The 19,106-nt window shown below is 42.6% G+C and overlaps 1 protein-coding gene across 2 annotated transcripts in view; it reads left to right on the top strand.

Annotated features, from left to right (window-relative positions):
• LOC146829678 (phosphatidylinositol 3,4,5-trisphosphate 5-phosphatase 2-like) overlaps nucleotides 1-19,106 on the top strand; it is a 737,141-nt gene that overhangs the window by 254,178 nt on the left and 463,857 nt on the right. The window lies entirely within an intron of this gene.

Genomic DNA, 19,106 nt, shown 5'->3' with positions numbered 1-19,106 from the left:
CTCACCACCAGTGGTCCCTCACCTCCAGCTGTCCCTCACCCCAGCTGTCCCTCACCCCCGGCTGCCCCTTACTTCTATCTCTCCCTCACCCCGGCTGTCCCTCGCTGTCCCTGACTCCCAGCTGTCCCTCACCCCTAGCTGTCCCTCACCTCCCGATGTCCATCGCTGTCCCTCAACCCCAGCTGTACCTTTCCTTCAGCTGTCCTTCACCCCCAGCTGTCCTTTACCCCCAGCAGTCCCTCATCACCAGTGGTCCCTGGCTGTCCCTCACCTCCAGATGGCCTTCCATTAGGATCACACCTCAAGCTGTCCCTCACCTCCAGCTGTCCCTCACCTCCAGCTGTCCTCGTTTAGTAGCACACCTCCCGGATTCCATCTCTAGGAGCACGCCTCCCAGTCTCCATGTTTAGGACCACGCCTTCAGGTCTCCATCTTTAATAGCACACCTCCAGCTCTCCTTCTTTAGGAGCACACCTCCAGGTCTCCTTCTTTAGGAGCACATCTTAGGTCTACATCTTTAGGAGCACACCTCCAGGTCTCCTTCTTTAGGAGCACACCTCCAGGTCTCCATCTTTAGCAGCACACCTCCAGGTCTCCATCTTTAGGAGCACACCTCCTGGTCTCCTTCTTTAGGAGCACAGCTCCAGATCTCCATCTTTAGGAGCACACCTCCTGGTCTCCTTCTTTAGGAGCACACCTCCAGGTCTCCATCTTTAGAAGCACAGCCCCAGATCTCCATCTTTAGGAGCACACCTCCTGGTCTCCTTCTTTAGCAGCACACCTCCAGGTCTCCATCTTTAGGCACACACCTCCAGGTCTCCTTCTTTAGGAGCACGCCTCCAGGTCTCCTTCTTTAGGAGCACACCTCCAGGTCTCCATCTTTAGAAGCACACCTCCAGGTCCTCTTCTTTAGCAGCACAGCTCCAGGCCCCCATCTTTAGGAGTGGAGTACACCTCCAGGTCTCCATCTTTAGGAGTACGCCTCCAAGTCTCCATCTTTAGAAGCACACCTCCAGGTCCTCTTCTTTAGCAGCACACCTCCAGGCCCCCCTCTTTAGGAGCAGAGTACACCTCCAGGTCTCCATCTTTAGGAGTACGCCTCCCGGTCTCCATCTTTAGAAGCACACCTCCAGGTCACCATCTTTAGCAGCACACCTCCAAGTCTCCTTCTTCAGGAGCACACCTCCAGGTCCCCATCTTTAGCAGTAAGCCTCCCAGTATCCAAATTTGGGAACACGCCTTCAGGTCCTCGTTTAGTAGCACACCTCCCAGTCTCCATCTTTAGGAGCACTCCTCCAGGATTCCATCTTTAGGAGCACGCCTCCAGGTCTCCATCTTTAGCAGCACACCTCCAAGTCTCCTTCTTCAGGGGCACACCTCCAGACCTCCATCTTTAGCAGCACACCCCCAGCTTTCTATCTTTAGGAGTACACTTCCAGGCCTCCATCCTTAGGAGCACACCTCCAGGTCTCCTTCTTTAGGAGCACACCTCCAGGTCTCCATCTTTAACAGCACACCTCCAAGTCTCCTTCTTCAGGAGCACACCTCCAGACCTCCATCTTTAGCAGCACACCCCCAGCTCTCTCTTTAGGAGTACGAGCGCACCTCCAGGTCTCCTTCTTTAGGAGCACACCTCCAGGTCTCCTCCTTTAGTAGCACACCTCCAGGCCTCCATCTTTAGGAGCACGCCTCCAGGCCTCCATCTGTAGCAGCACACCTCCAAGTCTCCTTCTTCAGGAGAACACCTCCAGGTCTCCATCTTTAGGAGCACACCTCCAGGTCTCCTTCTTTAGGAGCACACCTCCAGGTCTCCTTCTTTAGCAGCACACCTCCAGATTTCCATCTTTAGAAGTACACCTCCAAGTCTCCGTCTTCAGGAGCACACCTGTAGGTCTTTAGGAGTATACCTCCAGGCCTCCATCTTTAGCAGCACACCTCCAAGTCTCCTTTTTCAGGAGAACACCTGTAGGTCTTCATCTTTAGGAGTACACCTCCAGGCCTCCATTTTTAGCAGCACACCTCCAGCTCTCCATCTTTAGGACTACACCTCCAGGCCTCCATCTTTAGGAGTACACCTCCAGGCCCCTATCTTTAGGAGCGGAGTACACCTCCAGGTCTCCATCTTTAGGAGCCCACCTCCAGGTCTCCATCTTTAGGAGCCCACCTCCAGGTCTCCATCTTTAGGAGCACACCTCCAGGTCGGGAGCACACCTCCAGGTCTCCTTCTTTAGGAGAACACCTTCAGGTCTCCATCTTTAGGAGCCCACCTCCAGGTCTCCTTCTTTAGCAGCACACCTCCAGGTCTCCTTCTTTAGGAGCACACCTCCAGGTCTCCATCTTAAGTAGCACACCTCCCAGTCTCCATCTTTAGCAGCACACATCCAGGTCTCCTTCTTTAGGAGCACACCTCCAGGTCTCCGTCTTTAGGATCCCACCTCCAGGTCTCCATCTTTAGGAGCACACCTCCAGGTCTCCATCTTTAGCAGCACACCTCCAGGTCTCCATCTTCAGCAGCACACCTCCAGGTCTCCTTCTTTAGCAGCACACCTCCAGGTCTCATTCTTTAGGAGCACACCTCCAGGTCTCCATCTTTAGTAGCACACCTTCCAGTCTCCATCTTTAGGAGCACGCCTCCAGGCCTCCATCTTTAGGGGCACACCTCCAGGTTTCTATCTTTAGGAGTAAGCCTCCAGGTCTCCATCTTTAGGAGCACACCTCCAGGTCTCCTTCTTTAGGAGCACACCTCCAGGTCTCCTTCTTTAGGAGCACACCTCCAGGTCTTCTTCTTTAGGAGCACACCTCCAGGTCTTCTTCTTTAGCAGCACACCTCCAGGTCTCCATCTTTAGAAGCACATCTCCAGGTCTCAATCTTTAGCAGCCCACCTCCAGGTCTTCTTCTTTAGGAGCACACCTACAGGTCTCCATCTTTAGTCACACACCTCCAGGTCTCCATCTTTAGGAGCACACCTCCAGGTCTCCATCTTTAGCAGCACACCTCCAGGTCTCCATCTTTAGGCACACACCTCCAGGTCTCCATCTTTAGGAGCACTTCTCCAGGTGTCCATCTTTAGCAGCACACCTCCAGGTCTCTATCTTTTGTAGCACACTTCCAGGTCTTCATCTTTAGGAGCACATCTCCAGGTCTCCATCTTTAGGAGCGCACCTCCAGGGCTCCATTTTTAGCAGTGCACCTCCAGGTCTCAATCTTTATCAGAACCCCTCCTGGTCTCCATCATTAGAAGCACTATTACAAGCTGATACGACTGAATGCAATAATAAGCATATCTGTTACTGTGTGATACTCCTGGATGCAATGATAAGCATGTCTGTTACTGTCTTATACCCCTAGATTCAATAATAAGCATGCCCGTTATGGTGTGATACCCCTGGATACAATGATAAGCATGTCCGTTACCATGTGATACCCCTAGATTCAATACTAACCAAATCTGTTACCGGATGGTACGCCTGGATGGAATAATAGAAAGCTCACAGAGAGCCACCAAAATACTAGTTGATGATACCCTGTGGGAATCACTGAATTCTATTTCACATGTTGTAATAAATGCTCTTAATTACATAGACCACACCTCTTTGAAAGTTGTGTGTAAACTACGCCACGTTTACAGACCCCCTCACTTTGTTCATCCCACTTAGACCCATGAATGGACAAGTCATGATTGGTCAGAGCAGTACCCCTCCCATCCCCGGGGTAATGCTCTGTCCATCTTGTAATCCTGGCCATGGAGAGGTGGATGAAATAGACAGGGATGTCCTCTTGGTAAGGAAGCAGAAAAATGACTGGTATATTTAACTGACATTTGTGTTGTGCGGATTAGCCTGTAGTCTGGGGTGGTAGCGCTGTAGACTTGTCTGAGTGATTGTGAACCCTGGTCGCATGTATGAAGGTTGGAAGGTGTATGGATGAAGATTGAGTGTGGGTGAAGGTTTGACGGTGCATGGGTGAAGGTTGGAAAGTGCGTGGGTGAAGGTTGGAAAGTCCATTTTATGAGGTTGGAAGGTGCGTGGGTGAAGGTTGGAAGGTGCATGTATGAGGTTGGAAGGTGCGTGGGTGAAGGTTGAAAGATGCATGGGTGAAGTTTGGAAAGTGCAAGTATGACATTGGAAAGTGCATGGGTGAAGGTTGGAAGGTGCATGTATGAGGTTGGAAGGTGCATGGGTGAAGGTTGGAAGGTGAGTGGGTGAAGGTTGGAAGGTGCATGGGTGAAAGTTGGAAGGTGTGTGGGTGAAGGTTGGAAGGTGCATGGTGAAGGCTGTCCTGTATGAGATGAATGAATTTATGGATCTGGTCAGAGCAAGCAGGCCTGCCAGCAGCCCTTCTAACCAATGTCCACCACAAACCATCAAGAAAATTCTTCTAACTACTTCTGGTGTCACACCAGTAAGAAGAATCATCAAAAATTATTTAACTACGGTAATGTTTCCAGAAGATCTAAAAATGTCTTATATACGCACATTACTAAAGAAAACAACCTGGATCCACTTAACCCCGACAACTACAGACCGACTACAAATGGGCCTTTCTTGGGCAAAATGATAGAAAGAGCAGCATTTACCCAGATGTCCCAATTAATTGAAGACAATTCCATACTTCCAGGCTTCCAAATAGGATTCCGCCCAGGAAGAGGCGCAGAATCTGCCCTCCTTGCCGTCAGAGATGACCTTACGCACACAGTTGACCAGAACGGGGTACCTGCACCCTTTTTATCATCTTACCCATGCTTTCAACATCTGCATGAAGTCATTACCGGCACTGATCAATCGATTTCACCTCACATGCTATCATTATGCAGATGACATGCAAATACTCCTTAAACTGGAAATCCCCAAAGACAATGAAAACTCACACATTTTCAGTTGCCTCAAAGCCGTTGATCAGTGGATGACATGGAGCCATCTCAAACGGAATGCTTCCAAAACAGAAATACTCACATGTGGCAATTGGAAACATTATGACCCACTCGCGGCCTGGCATGATGATCTGGTAACACCACCTAAAGTATCTAAGGAAGTAAGAAACCTCGGAATTACCATGCACTCCAAGCTATCAATGAATGCCCAAGTGGACAAACTAGTAAGATCAAGCTTTGTCACTATAAAAACTCTGTGACGCATCTTTCTCCACAAGTGATTTCCACACAAAGTCCAGGCTACTATCTCTCTTGTTCTGTCTAAACCCAATTACACCAACAGTCTCTACCACAAATCATCTTTAACAACTATGAAAAGACTACAACGGATTCAGAACTCTGCTGCCAGACTACTCTTACATGTAAAGCCACAAGCCCACATCTCTCCTGCCTTGAAGGCCTTACATTGGTTACCGGTTGCCAGAAGATCCACATTCAAGCTGCTTTGTATCACCCACAAAGCGATGCATGGAACAGAACACTTTTCATCAGGAAAAAAATCACCAAATACATTCAACAAAGGAACCTCCTCTCTAGGTTGGCACCTCGCCTCAAAATACCACTATGCAAGAAACAAACATTGGTGGCACCTCCTTCTCTGTTCAAGCAACCAAGCTATGGAACTCCTTACCTCCAAACATAAGATCCACGGAAAACTACCTTATCTTCAGAAGACTACTCAAGAGTTGGCTCTTTCCCACATACCCACCATACTCAAACGTAAATATACAGCATATCCCTGTGTATATAAGCATTTAATTGAACTATAAATGTGTACCTTCATATGTGTATTCCTTTGTATAAACGTGTATAATAATTATGTTCATAAATATATAGATATTCGTTAGCTCTGCTTAACAAATGTACGTATAACTTATGGTTATATTATTCTATATTTAACATGCATACAAGTCACTGCATAAATAAGTACATTTTTATCATAACTATTCATCTACAATTGCTTCACTATTGAATTACAATTAATATATATAAAGCAATTACAAAACAAATAAATTAGCTAGAAGTTCAGTAACACTTGAAAGTCTGAGTTTATTAAACATAGTATAAATCTACATATGTTACCTTCCTTATACATATAGACCTTCTGTTTACTTATGTATCTTTATATTCATTACTTTACTTCTAATTCAGCATCTCCAATGCACTACCCTATATCTCACCATATACCTCTATCAAATATTCCACTACTATGATCCCCAAAATAACCTTATCTAGACTCTTCCCTCCTGTACCCCTCCTTGCATCATCTCAAACCTCTTTTACTATTCATATTTCCCAAACAAGCATTTCTAAACCCTTCCCTGTGACTCTTCCCCCTACATCCCGCTTTATTCATCCTAAACCTCCTCCTACTGCTAAGATCTCCAAAAAACACACTCTCTAGACCCTTCCCTCTTCTATCCCTCCACTATCCTTTTCAATCTAACTAACAGACTCACATGTCCACCGCTCAAATTAATTTCATATTGCCCTATACTAATTCCCCACTAATCCTGTTTGAGTTGCGGAGTAGCGTGCTACTTGCCGAAAAACGCTTCCTCACCTTGTCAGTGGTAGTAAGCGCTATAGAAATACAATTACAGTTAGAGGCAAAGGGTCCCCCCAGCCGTAGCACAAGTGTCACTTGACATGCATGAATCATAAACCATGGGCATCACTTACATGTCCTTCCCCTTCTCCGTCTTTGGCTGCCCCACGACATGCCAACACCTGGGAGCAGGGAATTAAGAGATTTATAAAAAAAGAATCAGGAAATTTCTTTTTCCCATTAACTAATATTGAAGTAGAGGTTTGTTAACAAGTAAACATTGACATAAAGCAAATTTGGCTTAAAAAAACCTTGCTTGCAGTGGGAGTTTTTTTATATATATGTCATGTGATAAAGGCTGTGGCAGGCCGTAATGCGTTATGGCGGACAGTCTGAAATAAAATTACCAGCACTATTGAATGGTGATCCGTGTCCGTCTTTTTTCTGGCAGAAGGAACTGACCGAAAGCGGAGCATTCAATAAATATATATATTATCCAATGTTTTGGTGTCTACATTTTTATAAAAATCTGCTTTATATTTATAAATAGTCTCGGATATCTTTCGAGTCATGTCAATTGCTTATTGTCCATGTTGGTACTCTGAAATGCTTAGCATATATGCTTCTCAGGTAAAGCCTGACTGCTCTCTGCCACTCTACTAGGACTGAGCTACGAGTGTATTAGTGTGAATCCAAAGAACCCATTTGGGGTATTGTGGGAGTACTGCGCATTAAAGCTTAACCAGCTTCACTGCTTAATACTCCAGTTTCCCACAAATATAATAAAAAAAATAGTTGGTTGCATGGTTGCAGGCAATAATATCATTAATTACATTTTTTACTGAATAAAGCCATGTGACACATTTTCATCATGTTATTTATGTTTTCAAAGTTTATTTATTATATAATTTACCATTTTTAAACATAGATATTTCAACTGAAAGCTAAACAGTTATATAAAGTTAAGTAAATACATTTTTTCATTCTTTTTTATGATTTGAAAAAGTAAATTATATTTAATTACTATTGTATGTTGTACATTTTCCACTTTTATTTTCCATTTTTAATAGTTTTTTAAACATTTCTTACATTGTTTTATATACATATTTTCAATATCATTTGAACATATTTTTTAAGTATATATTAAATAATTGTATATATTTTATAATATTATGTAATTTATACTTTACAATTTGTTAACATTTTTAACAACATTTTCTGACATGTTTGACGTGTTTAATAATTTTGAACATTTTTTCATACATTTATTGTACATTTTTACATTATTTCCCATTCATTTCTATGGGCAGATAGTCTTTTTTTAGTTTCATATAGCGACCATTTTTGTTTTGCTGCTGCCTTCTATTTTGCTATCTATGTGTTTTAGTCTATTTTCCCAGTACCAGGTCACGGTAAGTCTCTGTTTAAGGGTTTCTTTTAAGGGGTCTGAGGTTGGCAGCTGGGTTTAGGGTGAGGACAACAAGTTAGTTATAGTGTTGTTTGTGGCTTTTTGGTATATTTAGATGTATTTATAGTAGTATTTTTCAGTAGTTTGAAGTTTTGGGTTTTTGTAGAATATTTTAGAAATGCATTGTTACGTTATGTTAAATTGCGTTAAGTTACTTATATTTTGATGGTTTATTGGGCACTGGGAGTTTCCTTTTTTTTTAACTAAGTCTATTTTGGTTTATAATACACTAAGGCTTTTTACTTTGATTTCTTTTTCTACAGGTCTCCTAGAGCTTTTTTTTTAAAATACTTTTTCAGAATTTTTATGGTTCCAACATACTTTGGATTGCTTAGAGGAATCACTATCAGATTCGTTTTATTATTGCATTTTGTTTGGATTTTTTGGACAATATTTTCCCCATTTTTGGTGGATTAACATTTTTGACTATGTGGATACAAAGGAGGCTATGCAGCTACAGAACAGTACGTATTATTTATTTTATGGGAGGGTTATGTAATATTTTATTGTGTGTGTAAATATTATGTTATTGTTATTTGGAATTATTTAGTTTTTGTGTTTTAATAATTTTTGTGATGGAATGAGTTTGTTTTTAGTTTCTTGCTTGGTGATGGTTGCATTTTTTATTTAAATAATTTATATATAATTTTATTATCTTGGTCTTCATTAACATTGGAATTGTATTACATTTTTTGATTGATGTAATAAAATATTATACTTATTATTTATAAAAAAGAGTTCATTTTGTTGGTCTAGATTTTGTGATAATTTTTTAGGACTTTGGTAGTTAATATTTATTTTATAATATGATTTTGCCAAGCATTTCTGTGTAATGTACTCCTTTATGAAGAGTTTGACTTTAAATTGTAGCATATCATGCATTCTTTTGGTTTGTTTGCTAAGTTTATGGGCAATTTGCCTAATAGATTGCTCCATTCATAGTTGTTGGTCGCTTTCCTCTTTTTGTAATGCTTCTATAGATTTATAGAGTGTAGGTTTGGTTCTGCCTCGTGAGGATTGGAAGGCATTGTTCCATCCTTCCACTAGGTTGTTTGTTTTGGCTTCCTGTGCCAAGGTGTTGTCATAGACATTCCATCATTGTATCTAGAATTTGGGTTGGCGTCTATGTCCAGAGCTATGCAGTCTGCAAACCTAAGTGTCTCCAAAATAATCTATGAGGGGGCTTAAGTGTGTCTTCATTTTGTTGGTAGAAAAGGCTTTCCACTAGTAAATTGTAGTAGCTGGCTACCTCTGTGACAGGGACATAGGTTAGTGCTATCTTTTTTTTGTATTAAATGCAAATAAACAGTTTGTAGAATATTCTACACTAAGGGCCCGATTACGATGCGGTTCGAAAATCTTCCCGACCAAATCGGTTTGGGAATGGTTTCCGACTGACTCAGATCGGGAGAGTCCGACTGACCAATTACGATGCATCTAGATGCTTCCAGATATGATTTGGTTGGACTACCAGTGACTTCAATGACTTCAGAGAACAGTAGCGGCTAATTCACGGCATGTGAGTCTGCGAGGTGCCTTTATTGCTTTCTTAATTTTTAAACTCTCTAAATCTTTTAACTCTGTTGGCACTATTGAAATTTATATTTTAAATACTTCTCACTTACGGGGGGCTTGAAGGGACTTTGGTTGTGGTAGTTGGAGTCTCTTCTGCTGCCGGCTTCGGTAGCCTTTGAGGTCTGTTTATCCCCTCCCCGGTCCACCGCGGCACTGTTGCTGTTTGAGTGGAGGGAGGGGCTATAAGCTTTTTACTTCTTCCAGTTTCTCAGCCTCAGGGAAGGGCGGCGGTCTAGTTGTTTTTTTCCGTGCCCTTCCGGCATAAAACTCAACAATGGTGCCGACGCACAGCGGGTGCACCGCTGGCACGCCAAAGGTGTACCAAAGGCAAACCCGTCTGCACCCGTCCGCGCCTGGACCGTGCCTAGTGCCGGTCCCCCTGGTAGTTTTTCCATTCAATCACATAGGGTTTATAGATATTCTAAAGACATGCTACAAGAACTTAATTCAGGTAGGACATGTAATGGTCTGCCCTAGCTTCTGAGGACTGTGATAAGTTAGTGACCTGTCCAGAATGTAAAATGAGCCTTCTTAATGTGAAAGTAAATATCCATCATACACCAGATGGAATGGCTGTTCCTGATACCGAAGAGGTATGGTGCACTCTTAATAATGCACGTTCTCTGATGAAGCCTGCCTTGGAGTTCATTGATTTCTTAGAGGCTCATCGCCTGGACTTAGCATTTATTACAGAATCCTGGGCTGACGCAGCGGCCGGGCTGGACCTGACCGTAGCGGTCCCTCAGTCACAGACTAGATAGGATAGGAAAAAAAGGAGGAGGTATTATTATAATATACCGCCAGCCCTTTGTAGGCTCTTTTACAGAACACGTTAGCCTGAAAGAGGTAGAGGCGCTAGCCTTTAAACTTCAGCTTTTAAAACATTATTCCTTTAATGGAATACTTTTATCCTGCCCCCCAGGGACTTGTTCCGGCTTGTTTTCCGACTTCCTCTCAGTTTTTGGATTTAAAAAATTGACTCACCAGATTTTACGATTTTAGGTGATTTTAATATGCACTTAGAAAATCCAGAGAACACAGAAGCGCCATGTCTCACTGACATGTTGCTTAGCCTCAGACTAGAACAACGGGTCAATGAAACGACGTATCAAGCAGGTGACCGACTAGATGCCATTTTTTCTGACTGCTCGTATTTATTTACATCAGCAGTCCTACCCTTGCTATGGTCTGATCATCGAGCAGTTATGTTTAACATTAAATTAGCCCCCTTCAATGCATCGCACAATAAAACTCTTCCAGTAAGGCTCTCACGCAATTGGCATCTGATAAAGGTGATATAGCTAGGTGCCTTCCTATCAGAAACATGGCCTTGCACAAAAACGGAACCTGATAAAGCGGCTAGTCTGTATCAGGAATGGCTGAGAAAATTGCGTCGGCGAAACCCCATAGGAGGAACCGGGACACTCCCTCTGAACCTTGGTTCACAGAAAACCTAAGACTGTCGTAGGCAGGGAAGAAAATGGAGGCATCATTAAAGAGAATTAAAAAAAAGAGAAATACAAACTTATTTTAGCCTCATATAAAAATGTGATTGTGAAAGAAATATCCAAATACTTTACCCAGAAGATAGAAGCAGCAAAAAATTTCACAAAAGAACTTTTTGCAACTGTTAAACATTTATATAAACCTCCTGAAACGGGGTTTCAGGGCATGGACCAAACCTTCTGTAATTCATTGGCTTCCTGTTTTCAAGATAAGGTTAAGTCTGCTTTTAATCTTTGTTTCTCTAATTCTTCGACTGATCACAATGACTCCCAAATAAAAAATAAGGAATGTCACAGTGACTCCAAAATTATTAACAATGAACGTAAGGTTCATTTAACTTCTTTTGCTGAACTCTCTCAGGACCAAACTAAAACCATTCTCTTGAAAACAAAGTAAGAATCTCCTCAGGATCCATGACCACCTAAAATAATCCATTTAACAGCGGGCACTATTTCGGAACACCTAGCAAAAAATGTTTATCTTATGATTAAGTCAGGAAAATTTCCCAGTATCTGGAAGATAGCTTACATTCTTCTTTTAATTCAGAAAGCTAACCTAGATCCTTCAGATCTTGGGAACTACCGTACCATTTCAAGATTGTCCCTTCCGGCCAAAATAATCGAAAAAGCTAATAATTTGCAGCTAACAGCTTTCATTGAGGACCGAGCCACCTAGACCCTTGCCAATTCGGATTTAGGAAACATTACAGTACAGAATTGGCATTGATAAGTGTCTCGGAACAGATCAGATCGATGCTAGATGCGGGTGGTAGGGTAGTGTTGGTCCTATTGGATCTCCCCCCGGCATTTGACACCGTAAACCACCAAATCCTGCAGAACAGGCTGGAGGATATTGGCGTAAAAGACAAAGCCCTCGTTTTCGTCAAATCATTTCTGTCAGACAGAATTCAGTTTGTTGCAGCTGACAATTTAAAATCCTTGTCCTTCTCTCTCCCTTGCGGCGTCCCCCAGGGTTCATCTCTTAGTCCGACCCTTTTAACATTTATTTAGCCCCTTTGGCCAAACTTATCGATCTTTTGGGTTCTCTGCAGTCACCTACGCAGACGATACCCAATTAGTGATCTCAGTGTCATCTAATATTTCAGAGATAGCAAAGCGTTTTTACAACTGTATGCAGGAGATCGGAAAATGGATGGCCCAAAACTGCTTGAAGTTGAATTCAAGCAAGACCGAGGTATTGCTCTTTGGAAGGATCCTTCCTTTCGGTCCCAAGACTGGTGGCCATCTGAACTTTTGTCTCCAGTTACGAAGGTAAAAAATGTTGGAGTTATCTTTGATAATCAACTGACCTTCGAAGGGCATGTAAATGCAATCACGTCTGCCTCCTTCTTTATTATGAAGCTTTTAAGAAAGATCCTTCCCTTCATTCCGTAAGACCTGCAGAAAACTGTAATTTCTGCTCTGATAATCTCAAATGCTCTTTTCCTAAATATAAGAAAAAAAGTGTCAATAAGCTTCAAGTCCTACAGAACTCAGCATCTCGCCTTTTACTTGGCATATCCAAAAGTGAATCACTATAAGCTGCCCTACCGCTTCTCCACTGGTTACCTATTGAGAAGCGTATACAGTTTAAGGCCCTCTGCATTGCTTTCAGGCCTCTTCATGGCGCAGGCCTGCAAGTTTTTAAGCTTTGGTTTCGTTGGTATTTTCCACCAAGATCCCTTCACTCAGAATTAGCATGCAATATCATTGATCCTAGAGTAAAAAGAGCAAAATGGGGCGGGAAAGGTTTTATAGGCAGCACTACTCGTCTCTGGAACAGCCTTCCATTATTCCGGAAAAAGGAAACAGACCTCCTCTGCCTTGGAAAAAAACTAAAGACCTGGCTTTTCAACCTGTATAAGTCTCTAAACTCTGTCCAGCCTCCTAACCTGGCATTGCCCTGTTAGCAAGCTTGCACACCTAGACACCACAGGGTAGTAGTGTACGTTTAGTATACATTTTTATTTAATTTCATTTCAATGGGAGCCTATGTTCAGACCGAATGCATAAGCTCCCATCGAAGAAAGGGGTGGTTGGGGAAAATCGGGCACCCTGTAGCAGGTACCCCTGGTGCCTACCACACTGTGCATGGCTGGTAAGGGGTACCCATGGGTCCCCAATTACTAGCCGCGCATAGTGTGGCAGGCAACAGGGGGTGTCTGCCCAATTTTCCCCAGCCAACCCCTTCTTCAATAGGAGCCTATGTATTCGGTCGAAACATAGGCTCCTATTGAAGTTAGTGGGAGTCTGACCGAATCGTATCTGAAAGCATCCGGCTGCATCGTACTCGGTCGGTCGGATTCTCCCGATCCGAGGTGGTCGGAAACTATTCCCAAACCGATTCGGTCGGAATGATTTTCCAAACCAAATTGGAATCGGACCCTATGTCGGAAAGACACGTTCTCTGAGTAAATGGTTTGGGACACAATTTGTAGGTCCCATCCATCACCCACTTTTGTCATTGGCTATGTTTTAGTAAGTATTTGCTGTCGAGAATATTAGAATTAGTTTCTCATTATTTAAGTTGTCATGTAAAAGGAAATGTTCTTCATTATGTGTTATTGTTAAATGGCCTGCTAATTGAATGTCTTGATATCTTCTAGGGGCAGGAGGAGCAATTAAACGTTTGAAGTGGGTATAGGTGGTAGATGGTCTGTGATATGTTTGAGGTCTTTAGACAGTATATCTTTAAGGACTTTGTGTGTGCATGGGAGCTGGTGCTTGCCTCTCCTATATCTTGCAATATCCCCCTTACTTCTATTTGTGTCACATTTGGGGGTGGTTGTGTTCTCTTACATGAATTACAATATCCTCTTTGGTAGTGGCCCTCCAATAGCATGCATTAGAGTAATATTTTGTAGATTTCCAATTTATATTTTCTGTTGATGCACTTTCTTGGCTGTCGGTGTAGCCCATGTGATTTAGTAACTGCATTCCTTTCTGTGAAGTGATGTACTTTGCTGTCTCTGTCACTGTATCTGAAAGTAGTGTAATAGTATAAATTTGCACAATAATTTAAAGTTTATACATTGGTTATTTACATGTAAAAATACACAACTATTTCTCTTTTGTATACTTTGTATACTTACATGTATGTTCTGTTTATATGTTGCACCCGTTTTTGCAGCTTTCCGTTGGGCTGTTCTAGTGTGGACCAGGTGGTTTATTTTCTGTTGGATGAAAAAAAAACATCAGTTTCATTTTTCTCAGCCCCCGCTTGATGAATCCCCTCAACACTTCCCGGACAGCAGCTAACATGAGTGCCAAAGTAGTTTTTAAAATTTCGTGAAGATTTGTCAAACGGCGCCAAAGTTATTAGCAAAACAAAAAAGTATTGTCCTATGGAAACTAGGTCCTAACTATAACTACCTACTGGCAACCGCCAGTAGGTAATATAGGCCATTTTGTTATTTTGTCTATAACTTTGACCCTGTAGACAGATTTATATAGACCAATCAACTACCTCGGTCGTTAAGGTTCGGTATTGCAAAGTGCATGAAAAATGTCCTCAGGAAGACAAGTTAAGGGCGCAAGGGGTTATAACAGAAGCATTTTCCCATTTTAGCTCCAATTGGAAATTTTGATCACACATATGGCCCAAACCTCTGAATGAATTTACATAAAACTTAGCATGAAAATAGAACTTTACTCAAAACGTGCTTTTATTGTTTTTATGTAAATCTGTTCACTAGTTTTTGAGACATAAGTGTTCATGAAGTTTCTGAGTGGGCTTGAAAGGGTTAACTCTTTTGTAAATCTCTCCTATTTTAATTTGTGAGTAATGGCTCGAAACGCCTGCAAATCACAACCTGCATTTTTTTTTAAATTGCATATGGCCGAAGAGGGCTTCAAGTTTTTATTTCCGGCCATCTTGGCACTTACTAGTCTGCCCTGGCTCGTGAGTTTTGCCCCATTGAAAAAAAACTGCTCTTTAAAGTTTGAAAAAAACACAGGTTAAAAGCACTTAAACCTCGCTTTTCGTGAAAATTGCAATCCAGTGGCAGCCATTTTTGGTGGAGGAAATAAGCCAACATTTGTGTGCTGAAAGTCATGACTTTCTTGAAAATAGCAAGTTTTCAACCAAATATAATAAAGGAGAAATTATTTTCTCATTAAAAAAAACACCCAAATTGGTGAACATTATTTTCCCATTTAAAAGAAAGAAAGCAGAAACATGTTTACTATAAATAACAGACACAAATTCTGACCACTGCACTAAGGGTTGGCTGCGACCTAGAAGACAACCCTAGCTACACAAGGCTAATAGAACGGCGGGGCCGGCATCGGCCACGCCAAAGGTATGGCGGTCGAGCCGGCCCCTTCCATGACAATAGGGGGGGGCATGCCTTTCGCGCGCCCTTGTGATGCGGCGGCCTCCCCCCCTCTACCCTCATAGGTCCCGGGCTTGGGCGCGACCCGGAAGTGATTCGAATCACTTCCGGGTCGCACCGATGGGCAAACGTCCGTCCAGGGCTATAAAGGGCTGGGGAGCCCAGGAAGCCGCCTCTTGGTTCCTGGCTCCCCAGCTTGCCACCCCACGCCTCGCTAGGAGGCGTTAACATTTGTTTTTCCCACCCACCATCCCCTAGAAGCAAATAGGTTGTAGTGGTTTCGGTTCAGGGAATAATAAGCTATCAGTTGTTGTGTAAATTTTGAGGATAATTGTCAAAAGCGGTGTCTGAATGCTAATTTGTTTATCCACAGGTCGCCTATCGTCGTATTTATGATGTATTTTGGTCAGGCGGTAAGGTCATGATTGGTGAGCAGTAAATTTAAGGTCCTTAGAGGGCGGCGCCATTCCCGAATGGTGTCGCCCAAGTGGGAGGGACAAGTGGTCTCTCCTAGTACTCCAGGGGCAGTTGGGTGCGGGGGAGGAGGGAGTCACGCTTTCTCTAGGCTGATTGGCCATCCCGCACGTGCACAACGGCTGCAAGGGCCCCTTTATGGAGATCAGGTATAGAGCATATGGGGGTAACCGGGGGGGGGGGGGAGTACCCTCACGGTGACCGGGCCCTCTACGCATGCGCACTCCGGCTGGAGGGCGTGGTTAGAATTTGATAAGGATCTGACACCAGTTAGTGACCTTGCCGTAGGCCCCTTTAGGTACGCAGAAAATAAAGTTTGTAAAGATTGTTAAAGATATGTTTAGATATGGACAGGAAACCTTTGTATTAGAGTTATGTTAAGGTTAGACATTTGATATCTGTACTTATCAATTGTAATCTGTGTAAAGTATATTTTCTGCTGTGTTTTGTAAAAAGTGAAATTTTAATGTTTATTAATTTCGTATAATAAATACGGCTAGGGGGTGTCACGCCCCCTGCCTCCAAAAACTTCTCCCCTGTCACGGGTCTTTTGTGGGGAGGAGGGGGTGTAGGGAGTACCTGGCCATACAGCGGTGCACGTGCTAACCTCACACTTTTTCCAGTCCAAATTTTGTCCAGTAAACTCTGGTGGCCTTTGAGCAGGGGAATTACTGCATTCTTGCAGGTTCAAACAAGACATGGGTGTGGTACAGTATTACCACGTTATGCCCCATTCTGAGTAGCAGAAGTTGGAGTGGGGAGGTACTCAGGGCTTTAAGTGGGCTGGGTCTCACCGGGTCTGAGCACCGGCAGTTTTTTAAAGGGGCAGTGGCGTCACTAGGGTTGGTGTCACCCGGTGCGGGTAACTCATGGTGTCACCCCCTCACGACTTACCGCATGGACCTCCTCCGCTCCGAGTCCGCTAGCCTACAAGCCCTAGATTAGATTATATCTACTTGCAAACAGACACCAGCCGTGTGTTCAACCCAGCTATTCCCAGAGCGAAGCCCGGTCATTTTAGGCGCTGGTTGGTGGGCGCTGCACTTAAATATTTCCAGAATAATTTGGAATTAAAGGATGGTGTGGTACCGTCAAATAATAAATGCTGGTCTGGGCATTTACATGGATTTCAGAGACTGTCTGTCCCTGGGGGATAATGCTGGGATATCGCCCACGAACATGTCATCTCCCGGAAGGAGCTGTGTTCTGTCATTATTAGATGTATGACACGTACGCGCCATTCCTGAGAGAACTGGGGGGGGGGGAGTTAGTCATTTAAGTGGTGTGGCTGTTCAGTTAAGATCGATTATTCAGGGATACTTAGTAGAATCAAAAGAATGTCAGGCCGACAGGGTGTTTTAATACCATCTAAAGGACATTTTTTGCAACTACATGGTAGTTGGTGAGGGTCGCCCAACCCCCAACCTTCGGAAACATGTGCACTCTCCACTTTCGATTTTCTATATATATGTGTGTATAAATATATATATATTCACAGAAAAAACCATAGGTTTCAGGCACGTTATACTTAGGAATTAGCATTTAAAAAACCTCAGAAATTCACTGAAAAAACCATAGGTTTCAGGGGTGTTATAGTTAGCTGGACTTTTCACTTGTACAAAACCATTGAAATTCCCCCGTTATAGTTAGTTCAGCTAACTATAACTCGCGCGCCCGCAATGCACTGCTGATGACGTCACATATTACATCACTCATGACATGGTCAGTGACATCACTCATGACATCACTGATGACATCTCAAATGACATCACTGATGACATCACTGATGACATCATCCAGTGAATGTGTGTTTTTCTGAAAATTAAATATGTTTTATATATGTATATCTCAAGGTCGATGGAAGAATAAATGGGTATATAAGTGTCTAAATGGATGATTTGTTTTTGAAAAATTGATTGTGTAACTGACTGATTAAGTGTATCATAGTGAATACATGGCTTAGTGAGTAATGTTTAAATATGTAAATATCTGTATCAGTCTCTCACTTTGTGTATAAGTGGCTGCATGGGTTGGTGAGTAGCTACATGGGTGTCTATATAGGTTATTAGTTGGTTTTTTGAGTATCAGTCTGAGTGTCTGCATGGTTCGGTGGAGGGTATTACGTAGTGCATAGGTGCATGAATGAGTGACTCACTGTTTGTATGTGTTGAACACAGCATGTGTGCAGGACTGTATGGGTGGATGAGTGTGTGTATGGGTGTGTTAGTGAGTGAATGACTGTCTCAATAGTGTCTTTATGAGTAACTACATATGTTTTAAACTAGTATATGTGACTATTGGTGTATATATGTGAGTATATGTGAGAGTGAGAGATTGAAAGAGTTCCTGTATGAATAAGTATGTGTTTCTATAAGTGATTGTTTAAAAGACTAAGTATGTGTAAGTTTCCGTAGAAGTAAGTATGGTGGTGTGTGTATAACTGTATATGCAAGTAAATGTATGTTTGATTCTTTATTAGCATGAGTGACTATGTGTGTGAGTAACTCTATGGATGAGTGGCATTGTGTAACAGGATGTATAGGTGTATGAGTACATATGATGAGTGAGTACATGTATGAGTGACTGTATAGGACTGTTGGTGAATGAGTGGATGTGTATGTGGATCTTAGAATTACTGAAGAGGTTGTTGTAACTGGTATTGGTATGTCCATTGTTTTGAAAATTTTAGTCTCTATTTTTGAATGTGTGTATCAAAGGTTATATTAGGGTGAGAGGAGGTCTGCCACTCTATCACAAGGATGATGTCATCAGTGATGTCATTTGAGATGTCATCAGTGATGTCATGAGTGATGTCACTGACCATGTCATGAGTGATGTAATATGTGACGTCATCAGCAGTGCATTGCGGGCGCGCGAGTTATAGTTAGCTGAACTAACTATAACGGGGGAATTTCAATGGTTTTGTACAAGTGAAAAGTCCAGCTAACTATAACACCCCTGAAACCTATGGTTTTTTCAGTGAATTTCTGAGGTTTTTTAAATGCTAATTCCTAACTATAACGTGCCTGAAACCTATGGTTTTTTCTGTGAATTTCAAAGGTTTTTTAAATGCTAATTTCTAACTATGCCTACAGAGATAGGACATGTGAAGAAAGAAGAAAAAATGCACAGAAAGAAACAAAAGAAGTGCAGAAAGAAGCAACAGAAGTCCTCAAATACGAAGATAAGTGCAGGAAGAAGGATAACGTGCAGAAAGAACAAAAAGAAGAGCAGAAAGAAGCCTTGTAGCAAAAGCATCCTGTACCCTCA

Source organism: Triturus cristatus, chromosome 5_2 (genome assembly GCF_964204655.1).
Source record: "Triturus cristatus chromosome 5_2, aTriCri1.1, whole genome shotgun sequence".
Lineage (NCBI taxonomy): Eukaryota > Metazoa > Chordata > Amphibia > Caudata > Salamandridae > Triturus > Triturus cristatus.
The sequence above is the reverse complement of the archived record's forward strand: the minus strand, read 5'-3'. Positions and strand labels throughout refer to the sequence as shown.